Below are 18199 nucleotides of genomic sequence, written 5' to 3'. Positions count from 1 at the left end.
AATGTGTACGCTGACCATCTGAGCTGCCTGTAGGATCCACGCAATGGCCAGTTCCCTAATAATGATAGTACCCCCAAAATATTGGTTTCTAATATTTTCTTATTGTTATCTGTGTTTTAATAGAGAAAAAGTGGCTCCTGGGAAACTGGGAAGGACACCCAAGGTCACATAAAATGGCAGGATTTGAACCTAGTTTGTAGGTTCCCTGCATTCCCTGCTCTGTCCCCCACTCCCCCTTTCTCCTGACCTCCTTTCCACTCCTTACTCTCTCTGCTTTGTGATTTCTGGATCAATCATCAGCGTTCTTTTCTGGTTGGAATTTTATGTTTCCCATGGAGCATCCTTTCTTTGGCCAGTTTTCTTTCGGGTTCCTACCCACCTTCTACAGCATCTTTCAGATCTTGCCCTCCAGGCCCCAGTACTTGCTAACTCTCCCTTGGAGGAGGATTTTCAGAAGCACATGAGGTCCTGGGTTCTCTTCCCCAGCAGCTGTTCCTGCCCTGTCACTACTCATTGTGTGGGGAGGCAGCTGTCACCCAGGTGGTCTGCCTCCTTCAGAAGATAGCAGGTGCCTAGAGAAGCAGCCATGGGGGTGGGGTGGGAGGAGCCCAGTCCCTTGGGGCCCCAAAATGACAGAAAGGCAGCCGCAGGGCAGGCTGAGCTGGCATCTCTGACCTTTGTGGAGAGAGGGCGTCCTTAAAGGGACAGCGAGCTCTTTTCTTTCCTGGTGGCTGACTGCCAGTTCAGATGCCAGGGATTTGAAGAGGCCATTGTTCTGGCACTGAGAGACAGGGGCCCAGACCGCCCAGTCTCTTTTTTCTTTTCCCGTTTTCAATCCCTTGTCTCCTTCTGATGTGCAGCATGTCAAATGTGGAGGGACGGTGAGCTGTCTGGGGTCACACACCCTCCCCTGCTCCCCCACCTTCTGAAGACAGCCTTGTCACTAGATTAAACAGCAGAACAACCCTTGTGGCCACCGGCCCCTCTCCCCCTGGGAAGTGACTCCAGCCTCTGGAAAAGAATAGTCTCTGCACACTGCAGTGAGGGCCCCGGTGAGTGGGGTAGGTGTAGGACATACGTGCCTTTTCTCCAGGTACCTGCTGTCACCACCTGCACTGATTGCCTTAGGTGCTTGTTAAATTGTAGATTCCAGGTTCCAGTTCCAGAACTTCTGGGCCCATGGAGTCTGAGTATCAATAAGTACATCAAAGTTTGAGAACCACTGACCTGGTCTATTATCAGAATCATGTGGGGACCTAGGGAATCCGAATACCTGCCTAGGCCCATGACTTTGAGCAAGGCAGCTTCTTATTAGTGGTCAGGAACAGGTGCTCTGGAGCTGGCCAACTGGGTTTGAATCCTGGCCCCACCAGCTACTATCTTATGATTCTGGGTAAGTTTCTTCACCAATCTGTGCTTATTTATATTTATTTATTTATTTATTTATTTATTTATTTATTTATTTTTGTGTCCTCATCTATAAAATAGGGATAATAATAGTACCCAGGTGTAGGGTTGTTATGAGGTTTTAAAGGAGTTTATATTTATAAAGCTCTTACAACAGAACTGACATATTGTAAAAGAATATTAAGTCTTCAAGAAATCACACACTTTATCTTTTCTATGGTAATTCAATCCTCTAGATTGGAGATCACCATTATGAATAATTGCTCAGGGTCCCCCAGGTAAGCTGGCTTAGATTGGGAAGCCTCCCATCTTTTAGTATTGGCCAGCAATTCTTTGTCTTGAGCACAAGCCAGTCCCTAGTTTAGTCTATGTGACTCGTTCTGTGAAGGTGGCCCTGCCATTTGGCCTCCCTGACTCTGATCTCTTGGTCTGGAGTGTGAGGGAAAAAAATCCTTTCTTGATTTCCTTCTCCAGGCGATGCTGACAGCATTGGTAAGGCTGTCACAGGAAGGACCAGAAGCCACATCTATAAGGCTCACTGACCTCTTCCAAGGGAATTGGAGGAAAGCAAGCTGCAGGCCAGAAATAGCCAGACATAAATACAAGGTATTATAATTACTATCCACACCCAGCTCAATCCCCTGAGTTAAATTTAACCCTCTACTCAGTCCTCCTGACCTCAGGGAAGGCCTAGCAGATGTGTTTGTGGGGTATCAGGGAGTGTGTGTAACCAAGGGTACATGGGAAGCATTACTCTCAGGGGTGCTGTGCAGCCAAAATGGATACTGCCTCTCAATGTGGATCTAAATTTTTATTATGACTTCTTGGTTTTGCTCAACCATTGCTTTTCTGAAAATAATCCTGTTGGACCACATTTTCCTACGTTTGGTATTCAGCCCAAGGCCTAGTTTTTAGCCTGTGCTCTCTAATTTCTTTTTGCATTTGTTACTCAGAGTAGTTACATTTGTCCAGCTACTTATAGACATGCTTAATGTGGGAGGAGATTGGGAGAGACCAGGAACCCAAAAGGATTGCACTGTTTCGTTTCTACCTGTCCTCTCCCCCCACCACCCTGCTTAGAGAAGTCCTCAAGTCTGGGAAAAGGCCTTTGGTCAAATAGAGAACTCTAGTGCTACATATGCAGGTGAGGGCATGGGCTGAACATCCCTAATCTGAAATATCCCAAAATTCAAAACTTTTTTTTGAACATCTATATGATGTCATCAGTGGAAAATTCTGGGTTTTAGGTGAAGGGCCACAGTCACATGGGCTGTGTGCATAATGCATCCATGAAACATACGTGAATTTTGGGTTTAGACTCAGGTCCTATCCCAAGAATATCTCATATACAAATAATCCAAACCACCCCCCCCCGTGCCCCCCCCAAAAAAAAAGAAAGAAAGAAAAGAAGAAATCTAAACACTTCTGGTTCCAAGCATTCTCAGCCTGTATTTTATAGATTCTGATATCAGGGTTCTGGGCGAATCAAATGCTAGGTTATTTAGAAGAAAACAAGCTAGTCCTCCAGAGCATGTCTCATGGATATTTGCCATCTTGATTACAAATGTCAGCACACAGGGACCCAGCAGTGGGCAGAGTTTTCTTAGCATCCACTCCCTCCTACTTGAGCATATTTTACAAGATTTCCAGGAAGCTGCACAGGGCCATTTCTGTTCTTGCTGGGGATTTGGACACTAATGACTGCTCTGAGATCACAGCATTGGGTAGAGGAAGGACCTCAGGACACATTTCATCCACCGACAGGAGAGGGAGAGGCATATGGTTCCTGTTGGCCCATTGTTTAAGAATATTAATTTACTCTTTTGGAGGCTAATGGAAAAGACACCATTATTTTTGTTCCTTTCCTGTTTCAATCACCTCCTCTTTTGAGGAAGCTGGAGGGAGATAACTACTTTGAGCAGAAATTGGGCTGAGAGATCAAAAGGCCTTTCCACATTAGAGATTCCTAAGCCTATGGGTGTATTTGTGGCTCCCAAGAATAGAGGTAGGACCCTAAATGTCCATCTGGAGAAGAAGCATCTATATAGGTAAAAGCAGATGGAGATGCTTAAACATCAGAAGGCCCTGTGCTCACTGCCATTCAGGAATTTCATTAGGTGTTATCCATTCGAGGTAGCGTCCAGCCACACACGACATCTCTGAGCTCCTCTCGGCCAGGAGCTCACTCCTTACACCCTAGCCTTCTACGCTGTTTGGCTGCTTAAGCTCTGAGAACATTCCCTATTATTGCAAACCTAATTATATCATCCATTATCCTCCAGAGAAAGAGTCAGACTCTTCTCCTTTGGCTTTTTCTTATCTACTCTGAAATATTTGTTATCCTGTTTATTTTAGGGCATCTCCTTTAGTCTAAATATTCCTATTACTTTATATTTTTGCCTAAGGCAGGGTTTCCAGACCCACACTGTCTTATTTATCTTTCTGGAATAGTAGGTCTTGCCGTGAGGTAATTCCTAGGTGTGTTCCTTCCTACCAGCATTCTTTGTGCTGGGATTGTACATTCCTTCTTTTGCTTCAATTGCTGGGGACCAAGTATATGAGTTATTCTTATAGCCATGTCTATGCTGAGTCTATGCTGAGCTTTGTGGTCTTTGCCCATTGGAAATTAGTCTCTTTACCCTTCTTTTAGATTTGTAGAAGAGTGGTGTTGCCAAGGGTCTGGGGCTTATTCTGCAGTTACCTTCCATGAGGCAGTTTCCTGGGATGCAATGGTGAACGATCAGGATTGTGTGGGAAGGGAATTCAGTTTAGGTCAGAGCCATATTATCAGTGATGAAGAAGGTTTTGGAATGGAAATTGTCAGAGCATATGCCCATGGGTAAGTCAGTGTCCCTACCTTACCACTTGACTAATTATCACTTCAATCAGGTCTCTTTAGTTCCTGCTTGTCCCCTTTCATTCCCCATTAGTTTTTGACTGGAAGAGTCAGGCTGTGCCAGAACTCTAATGAGGACTGGCCTAGCATTTAGAAACAGAGTACCTCCCAGCTGCCCAACAGTGCCACCCCAATGGGTTTAGCCGTACTTCTCTGGAGAGATAGGAAGAGAAGAGGTAGGTAGGTAGGTAGATAGGTAGGTAGAGATGGGGATGTGTTCAGAAGAGAGAACGTGGAAAGAGAAGAGCCCAGTTGCTGCCGTTTCTGCCTCACTTTCTGTAGTTACAGAGCTCACCTTTTCTGCCGCTTCCTACCACTGGTGAAGTTGGGAAGTTAAACTTGAGGCCCTTTAGAGCAGGTAGTGACTTTAGGGGGTTGTCTATACCACCCCCTTCTCATAACACTTAAGGAAAATGAAGCCCAGGGCAAGGGTAGGTACATCACATAGGTAGGTCATATATCAGAGTTATCTAGGTGTCCATATACCATGAAGGTGGATGCTGTTTTGGATGGTGGCATGCCAGTACCTCCTCCCTTAATGTGAATTATCCACATTAAAAGTTATAGTGTGTTCCAAGATAGGAGGAGGCCTGTCTTAGAAGGTGGGGGTGCAAAGGAGGAGGGGGTAGGAGGAGCAGATTAATGGCCACAACTGTACTTGTTGGAAGACAGGCCCAAGAAGAAATACCTATAGATAGGAGTAATCTACAGTGGAGCTTTTTCAGATGCCTTCTAGGGAATCCAGACTGCATTAAAGAGGAACTGGGTTAGGATTCTTGAGAATGAGCTCTGGTACTTTGCTTTGTACCTGTGTTTTCTTCTAGTTGAACCTGTTGACCAACCTCCTGGGACATGTGTATACATGGTAACAGTAGCCTCTTGACCTCCTGAGACGTGTGCACATGGTAACAGTAGCCTCTTTAGCACACACAAGGGCCCCCCCAGCTGGGGACAGGGTCAACACACTAAGATTCCTTCCTACTTCTCACATCCCCTGCCTCCATAGGTTTGCTCACACCTGGAGCTTGGGCAGCACACAGGCTGTCCCCCTCCCTTCCTCACTAACTCCAGTGTGGTGCAGGGCCTAATGATGGTATTCTTATGATGTGAGCTCTGTTAGCTGCCAAAGCTGGTGGGTGGTCTCCAAAGGAAGATAGGAAGAGAAGAGGCAGGGTTTGGGGTGGAGGGAGATAGAGGTGACATTTCTGTGGCTCAGGCCTTGGGCCCGTAGCAGGAGGGACTCAAGGTCTATTCCTAAGTACAACATGTCAGCATCTTAACTGGGACATCCAGCAAGCAGGCTTCCCTGTTTAAGACCTTAATCCAGGATTAAGAGGAGGTCTGTGACCTCTGCAAAGAGGTGATTTAGAGAGGTGCTTAGTCCCTCCTTAATATCCTCAAGGGGGCAGAGGAGTAGCTATAGCTTGTTGGAAGGGGCTAGGACTCAAAAAATTTCAAATTCCCTGAACCTCACACATTTGGTCATTTTCTTAAACTTCAGCAGTGTGTCTTGTCTCCTCTATTCACACACATTCCTTGATGATAATTAATATATGTCCCAGCTTGGGCATATACTGATTTGCCTGCCAGGGTTTTGTTGGGAAATGTTCTTGGGAACAAAGTCATTCCCTAGATATATGGCCTTCCTGCTTGGAAGGAAATGAGGGAATCAATATTGGGCAAGGAGAAAGAGGGGTCAGCCAATTCTGTGGAATGCTCTTGAGCTTGGGTAGCCCTGCGGAGTCATTCCAAATTGAGGCAAAGGTGGATTTTTACATTCTTTCATGAACTGGTCATTGGATGTGGTTGGTCCTCGAGGAAAGGACATATTTTTTGGTGAGGCTATTGTCTTTGATCAGGGAAGTTCCCAAAGGGAGCTCACTTGTGACCTACCAACAGCTATCACTTTGGACAGCTGGGAAATGAGGGGTCTTGTTCGGGAAAGCAGGAGCATGCTAAGGTGACCACATACTATCATACTGGTCTAGGATCTAGGATGTTGTCCATTGCCCTTCATCTTCTGTACAGCAGGAGTTAGCTTCCTTTAGCAGGAGATTGAGCCAAGGCACAGCTGCATAATGGACCATGTCCAGAACTTGGTGACTCTGTGGTTGGTGGGGAAAACATCAAACTAACTTGTTCAAGTTATTATTTAATCTGCTTCTGTGTCAGTCCCGAGATTGTGATCAAGTTCAATGACTTTAATTTGCATTGTTCAAACAGATTCCTACCTGTTTTCAAGATCTCCAGCCCCACTGATAGCCACCCTCCTGTCGGGTTCTTGGTTTGTGGCTTTCATACTTGGACAATTATAATTGCCTTTAAAGAGAACAAGTTGTCTTACTGTATTCCCCCTTAATTGAAACTCTGGATCTGTCTTTGAACTGCCAATTCTTCTGTCACCCTTCTTCTTTTTTCTTTGTTTTTAATATATATTTAGCCGTAGTTGGACACAATACCTTTATTTTAATTTTTTTTTTAATGTGGTGCTGAGGATCAAACTCAGTGCCTCGCACATGCTAGGTGAGCACTCTGAGCTACAACCCTAGGACGAGTCAACCTTCTTACATTTTATAATTTTTCACTCTCTGCAGCTCCTGGGCACCACATATACATGTGGTATTGCCCACTTTCCACGGAGTCTTGATTGCAGATCATTTACATTGTTAATCCTATTTCCCCCTAGTAATTAACTCCAGTTCCTTGCCCAGTCCTTTCCACATACGAGGCCTAGTAATCAGTTCACACTGTGCTTTCTGTCTGGAGAAGAACATTTTGGTGCCTATCATTGCATATAGATTCTTCCTGTGCCAATGAGCAAACAATATAATTCTCTCTTCAGTGCATTGTGGAATAGCACCAAACTTAGCCACATGAGGTTGTCTTCTTCATAGACAGCAATTTTCAAAACCAATAGAATAGAACAAATGAAATTAGAAATTGAATTAGAATCCAATGGTCAGGGGAAAGATAATATGAGAGGATTTGACCATTTTATTTTATTTTATTTTTATTTTTGGCATTGGGAATTGAACCCAGGAACACTTTACACCTGAACTACATCTGTAGCCTTTTATATGTTTTATTTTGAGACAAACCTCATTAAGCAGCCTAGGGTCTTGCTGAATTGCTAAGGACTTGTGGTCCTCCTGCTTCAGCCTCCTGTTGCTGAAATTACAGGCATGCACCACTACACCCAGGTGGATTTGACTATTTTAAATTTTAGTCCCTGTTGAGTGACATCTTTGTGTACTTAAATAAATTTATAGATCTGCTCATAATTTCTTTGAATTTTCTTTTGTGTGCAATGGGAATAATAAGATTGAGACATAACCCAATGTGTCCTTCATAAAGTCCCTAGAAGGGAGTCTGGAAGGTTACACATTCTCAATAAGTATTAGTTTTTATTCTATGGGAAAGCATTAAAAGAGAGGAAAAGTGTCTTGAATTTAAAAAAAAAATGACTTCAAAGTATAGATCACTGGGGATTATACTTTCTAAAATTATTCTGTACTATATTACTAGCAGATTAGGTTAAAGTTGTATAGACTAATGATACCTAAACCTTGCTTCATATTTCAATTCCTTACAGATCCTTAAAAAATACTGGTATTCAGCTCCCATCTCTAGACAGTCTGATTTAATTGGTATGACCTGAGCATTGGGTATTTGGAAACTTCCAGATGATTCCAAAGTATTAAAAATTGGGAACCACTGGTATATAACATGCAGTGAATTTGTACTTGATCCGAGCTAAAAATCTAGACTTGGTGGTTGGGAACATTTAGGAAAGAAAAGGTGATGTTCAGTGATGTCAGGTATTCAATTTGGACAGGATTATAAGTATATTGGTGAGGTGGTGGTGGCTGGGGATATAGCTCAGATGGTAGAGTACTTGCCTTGCATGTACAAGGCCCTGGGTTCAATCCCCAAAAGAGTACCCCTGCCAAAAAAAAAAAAAAACTAGAATAGAAGATGTAGTTAATTATACCCTGAAAAACAAGAAAAAAGAAAAACAAAGGCCCCACATAAGTATATTGGGAAAGTGGGATTTAAATTGATGTACTCCTTTGGACACCCCCAATTCAGCTCCCATGGATTAGGGTCTGTGTTGAAGTCAGAGAGGACAGAGTGGAAACCTGTGGGACATTAATTCTCATGAATTAATGGTTCATAAAACATGGACATTATCCTGAATATTAATTCTGGAAATAGTTATTTAATAGAGTCTTCAGGATTCCCATGGCCAGGATTAACTTAAAAGACTTTAATGACCCCCTCTCATTAAAAAAAAAAAAAAAAAAAAAAATCTTTGGACATATGTGGACCTCTCTGGGTAAAGTTTAGTTTTCTTTCTCTTCCTCACTTTTCAGAAGGTAGTGTCCTGCCTCTGCTTCCTTGCTCCGCTTTCTCTCAGACTGCTTGCTAAATGACTAAGAATGGACTTCAGTCAATGCTGGGAGAACAATCTCACTTTCTATATTTACCATCTGAGTGATCTGGAGGGTTCAATTAGTTTCTGAGCTGCTTCAGTTTCCTCATTGTAAGGTATACTTGATTTGAGGACTATGTGAGGGAAAACATGAAGTGTCTGACCCAATAGGTGCTCTAAATACTTTTAGCCATTTTACTGAATCACTTGAGGGAATGGATCAGGTCTTATCTGAGTTTCTTTTTGCTCCTCTATATATTATATCAGTGAAGGTACAGTCAGCAATGGAACAGGGAAAATTTAATACTAAGAATCATAAACAAGTAAAGGCATAAAGAAAACTCTAAAGGATTCAGGAATTCCCTATGTAGATGTGTAGAGGGATCAGCCACTCCCTCTAAGATTGACACAAAGAACTCAATAAAGGAATACACTTTTAAGAGGATCCCCAACCCAAGGCAGAGAATCAAAGCACATTCTAGAGGACATGCTGTGGCCCAGCATATGCAGAAGGTTCTCCAGCTGCTGCAGGCTGGGGCGCATGACTTGGGAACTGCCAGTCATTGGGGTGCCAGTGCCCTCTACTGACAAGGCTTACATGGTGCCAGCCTTTGGAGGAGAAATGTTTCAGGGTACAGCTCTAGTGTCACAGATAGGGCAAAGAAGGGTGAATTTAGAGCTGAGGGTGACTCAGTTATATTCGTAACTGACTTAAGTAGGAACAATAGAACTTACCTTAAAGGATTGTTTTGAGAGTAGAATGTAATATAACAGGTTATATATTCAGGTGCCTTTTACTTAAATAGGTGTTTGTAGAAGTGACTAGGTGTGGTGAAAAACATGAGTTTTAGAAATAAATGTGATTTGGGGCTAAGAAAAAGCTTCTGGTTCTCAGTTTCTTCACTATGAAAATTTTATTCAAAACTAAAGTATGTAAAACCACCTATATCCATGCCTAGTACCTGGAAGATTCTCTGAAATGTTAGATCTCTGCTTTCCCCCCACCCCACACACTTCAGGAATTCCTTCCGTCTCTATCCTTTATAAAAGTGGTGGTGATTTGGATGATAGGCATGGATGATAGCCCAATTGATTTTTGCCTATTTCCCATAACTTAACAAAATCAGGTTCAATTAAAATGTTGGTGGAGTACTTCCTTTCTGAAAAGTCTTCGCTGTGATGCAAGGAGTATTCAAAGATATAACAGGACTTCATCCTTTGTCATCAATGTCTTTGATTCTTGTCAACAACCATTATGAAGCACTTGGGGTGATGAAGTTTCTGTGTAATATGATTGCGCGGTGCTGGGTTGGATGGGACTGTTCAATTCAGTGGGATTTGCTGATGTACTCCAGCTTCCTCCTTACTTCTGATTCTTCCAGGGTGCTCTCTGGGAAGTGCTTTTCACACTGCACAGGACTCTCAGAAACCTCTTTTTCTTTTGAAAATAGAAACTACTGTCAGTTCTTCCTCTCTCCAGGGAATGTTTAATTCCTTAAAAGATACTTTTACCTCAGTTTCCTAAATCCGTGTATTAAAAAAGGCAGTTCAGGAATTCAGGCACCAAATAGCTTAGCTGTTAAAGCGTGGAGACTGAATCTGGCGGTGCCAGTTTGTTTCCCTTAAGTCCTGTTAGCTTTGCTATGATCCTGACTAGCCATCTCACTGTGTGCTGTTCTCCCAGGAAGGCCAGGGAGGGAGGAGGGATGACTCTGCAGGTGGATAGACAAACTGTACAGAAAGGCCCCTGCCTTCTGCCTAATGACAGGTCAGTAGCACATTCTTTTCCTAACAATGTACAGGGTGAGAGTGGGTCTTAGGTCAGACCCATTGAGTATGTTTAGATACACGCTGTGCTTTTTGATAACCACATACTACACAAAAGTTATTGTTCCTTCTTCCTCTTATTTCCATCATCTGAAAAATAGGGATTGTGTATATGCTTCTCTTAAGTAATTGGTAGAATTCAATGAAATCATTCTTATCAGGAGCTTAGCAAATTGCCTTGCACTTAGAAAGTACTCTTGCTACAATCTAAACCATGAAAATATTGACAATACAGGAGAAAGATAAATCTCTTTAAGAAAGAAAGGCCCTGAATTTGGTTAGTACTTGAGTGAGGGAAGCTAGATTGAGGACTCTGGCCATTTGACCAAACTCCCTGGTTTGGTTTTATTATAGCTCAGTATTACAGGACTAATCATGAAAGAAAGGCTTACATTTTATAACACCAGACAAGAGTCTGATTTGTTTGGTCTACAGCTTTCTTATGTTCCCCAATTTGAGGGGAATGAGTGAGGAACGATTTGGTGACTGAGGAAATAGCACGTGTGTACCGCATGCATCTTATGGAACTGAGATTTATCTTGCTTTCAGACACAAAGACTTCTGAATACCTCCATCTACACTGGAAGATACCGCGCATTGTGTGTGTGTGTGTGTGTGTGTGTGTGTGCGCTTTTTTTTTTTTAACAATAGCTATTGCTATTGACCAATATAGATAATGATATCTTTATTTCACAGATACATGTTATATGTCAGAGGAAATGAAAAGTGTGTTCTATGTTATTGACCTCATTTAATCCTCACATAACCATGTGATACTGTTGCTTTTGTGACTACTTTAGAGGTCAAGAAATTTGAAGCTTAGTGTGGTTCACTTTGCAAAGATTATAGAATCAGTAGATAGAACCCTTATTTGAAGTCCCATTTGTCTGTCCCTGAGCTGGCAATTTTTACCTATTGTTAACCATATAAACCATGAAAGTACTGACAATATGGGACAATATAGGAGAAAGATCAATCTGTGTATTTCATAGAAGTAAGAAAGAAAGGCCCTGGACTGTTAACTTGGTTAGTATGTGAATAAGGGAAGCTAGGTTGAGGACTCTGGCCATTCAACCAAACTCCCTGTTTACCATCTTAATGGAGCACAAAATAGTCATTGCAGAGGTACTGACTAATCACCTGTGCTGTACCTAGTGCTCTTGTGTGTTGAGAAAAAATAGCCTGTGGTCTTAACAAGGGGGTAAAATCAACAGAAAGAATGACAGAATTTTCAGTAAAGTTCTAAATTGTGTAGTCTAGTTTATAAAGCTGGGGGAGGTATTAGAATTTTGGGGGGTGCTTTTACCTGTCTTTGTTTTATTTCTTTATCTATTCAACAGTACAAAGGAGGAGTTATTTATTTATTGACTTTTCTAGATAGAAACTGAAACTGAGGTAGGAATGGGGGAATGACCTACTGAGGGCTACACATGCAGAAAACAGCAATATTAAGCTTTGAATTCAGATGTAATCCAGGTCCAAGGTCATCCTGTGAAGAAAAAAGCAGGTAGGAGTCTGTTGAAAGCAAGGAAGGTATTTTGGAAGAGGTGAGACTTGAGACAAACAAGGAAGAATGGGCAAAACTGGGATGCTCTTTAGTCCTTTGACACTGCCAATGTGCATTTCTTTGGAGCTGAGATTCTTCTAGGTAATAGCCCAAACTCATCTACCTCCAAGATCCCATGAGGCTGCTATTGTGACAATAGGCTGCAGGAAGAAATCATCTTGAACAGACCTATCATGATGAGCCTCCAGGGCTTGGTACTTCCAGAATTAAACTTTTGCCAAAGATGTCCAAGAAGTTTTGCCTCTCAACAAGAAGTTGATGAGCGGGACATAGGTGACACCATTGAATAATAGTTATTATCCACCCTGAGCATCTTTTCCTGTGGAGCTGTAGTAGATGGACAAAACATGATCCTTTAGGAACATCCAAAGAGGGAGAATGCATAAGTTAACCCCTTGCTACTTTGTGTGGTTCATGGTATGACAACATGGGTATCAGCTGGGGATTGTTAGGTGATTCTTAGGCATTCCCCTACATCTGCTAAATCAGGATCTATGGATTGACAAGATTCTCAAGTAAATTTCTTTTCTTTTTTTTTTTTTTAATGTTGGTTTTGGTCTAGATTTAGACTTCTTCCTGCTCCCCTCAACAGAAGACTGTTTTTCTCAAAATACTCACAAGTACACTTGGGGCACTGGGTAGTGCTATAGTTTGGATGTGGAGTGTCCCCCAGTGTGTTAAGAGTTGTTCATCAACTGTGGTACTATTGGAAGGTGATGGAACATTTAGAAGGAGGGGCCTAATGGGAGGAAGTTAGGTCATTGGAAGTGTGCCCTTTAGGGGATATTGGGGATCCTGCCCCTTCACCCCACCCTGCATCCTGGCTGCTGTGAAATGAGTAAGTTTCCTCAACACACTTCCACCATGATGTTCTGCCTCACCACAGGCCCAAAAGCAGAAGGGCAAGCAACCATGGACTGAAACCTCCAAAATTATGAACCAAAATAAATCTTTTCAGTTGATTATGTCTGGAATTTTGTCACAGCAACAGAAAACACAGGCAGTTTACTCCCATGGGATTGGAGTCAGGTGACCTGGATTCCCAGCTCAGCCTCTGTCTTGCAGTGGGACTTTGCCTTTTTTTCAGGATTCAGACATCCATTAGTTCCCTAAGGCCTAATCTGATGATTGTGATGGGAATTCAATGACTTGGTGTGAACTCAAGTGCTTTGTAAGCAGTGAATGACTTTCAAGATATTCATTAATATCCTTGCTGAATAGAATACCTGGGGCTGTGTGTCTGAGTACCAATCCTGCATTTCAGTCAATGGGTGGAGAAAATGCAATTTTAAGAGGTACAGCTTAGAATTTGAAAACTCAGATGACCCTGCTTTCTCATGGAGGAAGCACTTAACAGGAGTGTTATTCTTTTCCTTGGTAAGAGCCTGACCTGCTCAGGAAGGGAGCATCATAGTCTGTTGCCCCTGAAGCTGGGGAGGGGCTATCCTGAAGAGTCCCTCAGCCATTTTCTTCTGCAGTGCTGCCTCCTCTTTCCCCCATTCCCAGGGTTCTGGCAGGGAGAGCAGCTGTCATTCTTTGAAGGATGTCAGCTCTATTTTAGAGCCCAGTGCCTGTGTTTTTATGTAGTGTCACCTCCTTGATACAAGTTGACCTAATAGGTAACATCTGGAAAATAATTGGTGACAGCAAAGGGAGCAGAGCCTCACAGGAGCATCATCTCCTGTTTTGTCGGATTTAGGGATGCAGAGGAAATAAACGCCCAGCAACCCCAGCAGCTTGTCCTCCTCCAAGCGAGCATGAATAATTGAGAGCCGGCAAGGCGACTGCACCAAAGAGTTGCATTATGTAAACCGGCAGGCGGCAGCGTTGTGTGTCTGTGCGTGTGCGTGTGCGTGTGTGTGTGTGTGTGTGTGTCTGCGCGCAAGAGGGTGCGTGTCTGAGTGTGTCTGTGCGCCTGTGCGCGTGCGTGCCTGAGCTCAGAACAGCTGTCTGTGAGGGAGCCGAGGGAGAAAGGGAGAAAGGGAGCGAGGGCGAGCTGGGAGAGGGACTTCTGTACGGCTGCACGACCACACCAAATAACAGCCAAAGGAGGGGGGGGAGGAAATCAAGAGGGGCCCATGCTTAAAATTCCAGAGCGGTGCGAAAACAGCAGAGCCAGGGAGCTTCCCCAGCTTATGAGAGCCCTACCCTGTCCCCTCCCCCGTTAGCAACAGGGCTTTGGGATGGGCATGGAGGTGAGTGTCCTTCGACCTCCTCAGGGCCCCTGCTCCCTGCCCCCGCCCCCCACTGCCCAATGCATGAATGAATGAGTTCCTCTCTGCACTGCACTCTGCTACCGTTCCTAATGGCTTCCAGGTTAGTGCTAACTCGTGCTCACGCTTGTGTGTGTGTCTGTGTGTGTGTGTGTGTGTGTGTGTGTGTGTGTGTATCAGTCTATCTTTGTTTCCTCGTGGGATTTTTGGGAAGGGGTGGGCTATGTTCAGGGGCCAGGTTGCGCCCCTCCTCCCCGCCCCAGTCCTCCCCAGCGGCTGTAGCTGTGGACCTGTCTGGTTGTGTGCTTTTATTTCCAGCTAGTGCAGGCTGCTCAGGGCTGCCAAGAACACAAACCTTTAGAGGCAGAGTAAATCTGGAGTCCATGTTGCTTGCTTCTGTTCTCTGTTGGGGGATCTGAAAGCAGCCAGCGTGTGACATCATGCTGCAGAGATGCCACATTCTTTTCCTCCCCAGCCTTTTCTCTTCTCCTTCATCTCCTCCTTCCTCCAGAAGCACCACTTGAGCTGAGCTTTGGAACACTGAGAAGTGGCCCTGGGGTGGGCTGGAGGGTGGAGCGGGGTTGGGACTGGTGGGGTCCCCTTGATCAGGAGACTTAGTTGGGGCCTTCTGACTTGGAGAAAGAAGGGCAGGGGATTGAATTGGTGGTGCGTCATAGAAGTGGCCCGGAGCTTCTGGGGGAGGCTGGACAGGCCATGTGCTCCTGTTTCCCACTCACTGACTTCCTCCAGGGTGTCCAGAGGTGACAGGGTAGGAGGTGACCAGAGCAGTGGCCAGGAAGATAGGGACAGATACTGCTTGTTTCACAGTGAGAGGGCCATGGGACACATGGTTCTGGTCAGCCAAACAGAAGATGAAAGAGGAAGTGGATAGCTCCTGACTTGGGAAAGTAAAGGGATTTGTTTCTTCCTTGGCTTAGCCAGCACTTGGCTCAGAGATTTGCCATGTGTTTTGAGAAAATAGACACCCAGTGGCTGGGCCTTACTCCCCCACACCTCCTTGTCTTGTTAGTTATTTGCTTGATTTAGGGAAGTGCAGGGGTGGGGAGGACTTTGGAGCTGGCTGTCTCCCTGGGGCCTCAGCCAACCCCTCAGCCAGGCTGGGGGAAGCATCTTTGCCTCTTCTCTGACATGTACTAGCAAACTTGTTCTGTGGACACCCCCCTCCCTCCTTGGCCTCTGGCCTTGCCTGGCATCTCCCTGAAGCTGACCTTGAATGGTAGGAATGTTTCTCAGCTCTGCCTTGGACTGCACTCTACAGGTTGTGCTTGTTTAGGACCAAGAAATAAAAACCCTGACCTTGGAGAAAGGTCAAGGAAAGGCATGTTTTATAGAGGTGCCCTGGCAGGAAACTGATAAGTCAAGGCCATGACTAGAAAGCAGTATCCTGGGGACCTTGGAGAGAGAGTGCTGAGTATTTAAGTTTTTAGGCACTTAAGCAACTTTGAGTATTTAAGTTTTTAGGCACTTAAGCAACTTTGAAACCATCAATTGGGGAAAGAATGAAGAAACAGAACTTTTGTCATCCTACCTTAGGGGGGAGGGGCTGTCTCTCCTTCCTGGCCCTACAAATTTTCTCTGCTGAAAGGGGCTGACCTGCAACTCCTTCCCCCAGTGGGTGTTACATGGGTAGCACCACCACGCACAGGTTCCTTTTCTGGGGGACAGAGGAGAAATCGGCTTTCAGAAAAGACCTGTACAAATCTGAGTACTGTTAAACCAGGGTGGGAAAACTTTCTGTAAGTATTATTGGCTTCCTGGGCCATTCTGTCTCTGTCACATCTACTCAACCCCTCTTTGTACAGCAGAAGTGACTATGAATAGTTAGTTGACTATGAACAGATGATAATGGCTGTTTTCATAATAAAACTACATATGGGCTCTGAAATGTGAATCTTATGTAAATCTCATGTAACTTTCACATGTCACATAATGTTAGTCTTTTGATTTCTTTCAAGTATTTAAAAATGTTAATTTTTGTCTAGGTAAGAGAAACTCTTTAAGATCTGTGATTTTGTATATAGCCTAGGTATAATCTTACCAACCATTCAGAATTGTAATATGGCCTGAGTTGGGATAAGAGCTGGGTGGTTTCTTCACCATACCGGAAGTCAAGTTTGTCTGGTTGGGAGAAGTGATGAATGTGTGTGCTTCTTGTAGGATGTAAGTACATAGGTCACATGTGTAGTCAGCTCTCCTTAGCCTATAATATAAGGTGCCAACACAGTACCCAGAGACTCATAGGAGAAAAGTGACTCATTCCAGATTCCCCTGATTTCAGAAGATGACTACAAAAATAGGTTTAGGCTCTGATTTTTAAATGCTTGGGGCAGTCTCTCTGCTCTCTTCTGAGCTAATTAGATCACATCTCTGCAGTATTACAACCATTTCTGGACTCCCCAATTTAAGGGGGATTGAGATAAATCGGATTCCATTCAGAAGAGAGTGAGTTCAGTCAGTGCTAGGGGATCATGTTATATGAGGGACTAGCAGGTTAGAGAAGTGGAAAAGCTATGTGAAAATACCACGTGGAAGAGAAATTAGATTTGTTTTATTGCTCCCATGGGGGTAAGACCAGGACCATTGTGAGGAAACTGAACTTAAAATAAAAACTATCAGAGTCTTCCAATGGTGAAATGATTTACAAATCAACTAATGACTTCTGTTACTTGTAGTATAATAAGAGTTCAATCTAAACAAAGATTGGGTGGAGATACTGGAGGAGAAAAAGTTTTAACTTCTGAGAATAGGTTTTTTTTTTAAAAAAAATCTTTTATTTGTTTGTGGTGCTAGGAGTTGAATCCATGAGTGTTCTACCAATGAGCTACATCCTTTTTATTTTATTGTGAGACAGGGTCTCACTAAACTACCCAGCTTTGCCTCGAACTTGTGATCCTCCTGACTCTGGAGTAGCTGGGATTACAGGCATGTCTCACCATACCTGGCTTGAGAATAGGTTTAAGGAAATAGAAACATTTTCCTTAAAGCAAAGAGGGTCATAGTTTTTGAATTGATATTAGGTCTGGGAAAGGTAGAATGAAAGAAAATGACAGTAAGTACAATGTAACTTTTTTTTAAATCATAACTTCCTGATGGTAGGAGGAAACAATGAGAAGGGTGACAAAGTCCTGGGATTTTGTACCCTGAATGTATTTAAAAAAAAATTTTTTTTTAGTTGTATTTGAACACAATACCTTTATTTTATTTATTTTAATGTGGTGCTGAGGACTGAACCCAGAGCCTTGCGTGTGCTAGGCGAGTTCTCTATCACTGAGCCACAACCCCAGCCCTCCCTGAATGTATTTTAAGCTAGGGTAAAACCTCTTGGGTGACTTAGGCATCTGCTTGAAGTCAAGAAGATGAATGGATCCCCTTAAAGTCCACCTTATTCTACATTTATCATAATTTTAACATAATGGTCATTCCTTGTCATGTTCTGTTTGATCTTTAACCTGAAATAAGTGAGAGCTGGATCAGGAAGGGATTAGCTGTACAGGTGAGCCATACCAAGGAGGTGAACCCTGTGAAGGACGGGCCCACTGAGTGATGTCATTCAAGTTTCTCCCACCAGCATATCTGATTGCCTCACTGGGACTTCATATGACAATATTTTGCCAGTCTCTGCTGCCTATGGTGATGTATGTGACCCCGACCTGAGAGAAAGCTGGCAATGCTGAATTGACTGTGTGCCTGGCTGCTGCATGGGTGTCTGGATGCTTTGCCTAATTTAGATCTGAGTCCTTCTGTCCCAGAGATGCTGCTGCTTTCTGGACTAGACAGTGTGTTTTAAATCCATTGTTTGCCATTCTCCTCTCACATCCTTGTGAAGGTTAGGTGGT

At 43.6% G+C, this 18199-nt stretch overlaps 1 protein-coding gene across 11 annotated transcripts in view; it reads left to right on the top strand.

The window, feature by feature from the left end:
* Positions 1-18199, top strand: part of GRAMD1B (GRAM domain containing 1B) — a 180447-nt gene that overhangs the window by 104532 nt on the left and 57716 nt on the right. The window contains exon 1 of one of the 11 annotated variants that reach the window (XM_081278468.1): positions 14163-14324. The exons of the other annotated variants lie outside the window; for them this stretch is intronic. The gene's annotated coding sequence lies outside the window, so the exon portion shown is untranslated. Of the gene's footprint in view, positions 1-14162; positions 14325-18199 lie in introns of those variants that run through there. 11 annotated transcript variants of the gene reach the window in all.

Source organism: Spermophilus citellus, assembly GCF_964194105.1.
Source record: "Spermophilus citellus genome assembly, chromosome: 2".
NCBI lineage: Eukaryota > Metazoa > Chordata > Mammalia > Rodentia > Sciuridae > Spermophilus > Spermophilus citellus.
The sequence above is the reverse complement of the archived record's forward strand: the minus strand, read 5'-3'. Positions and strand labels throughout refer to the sequence as shown.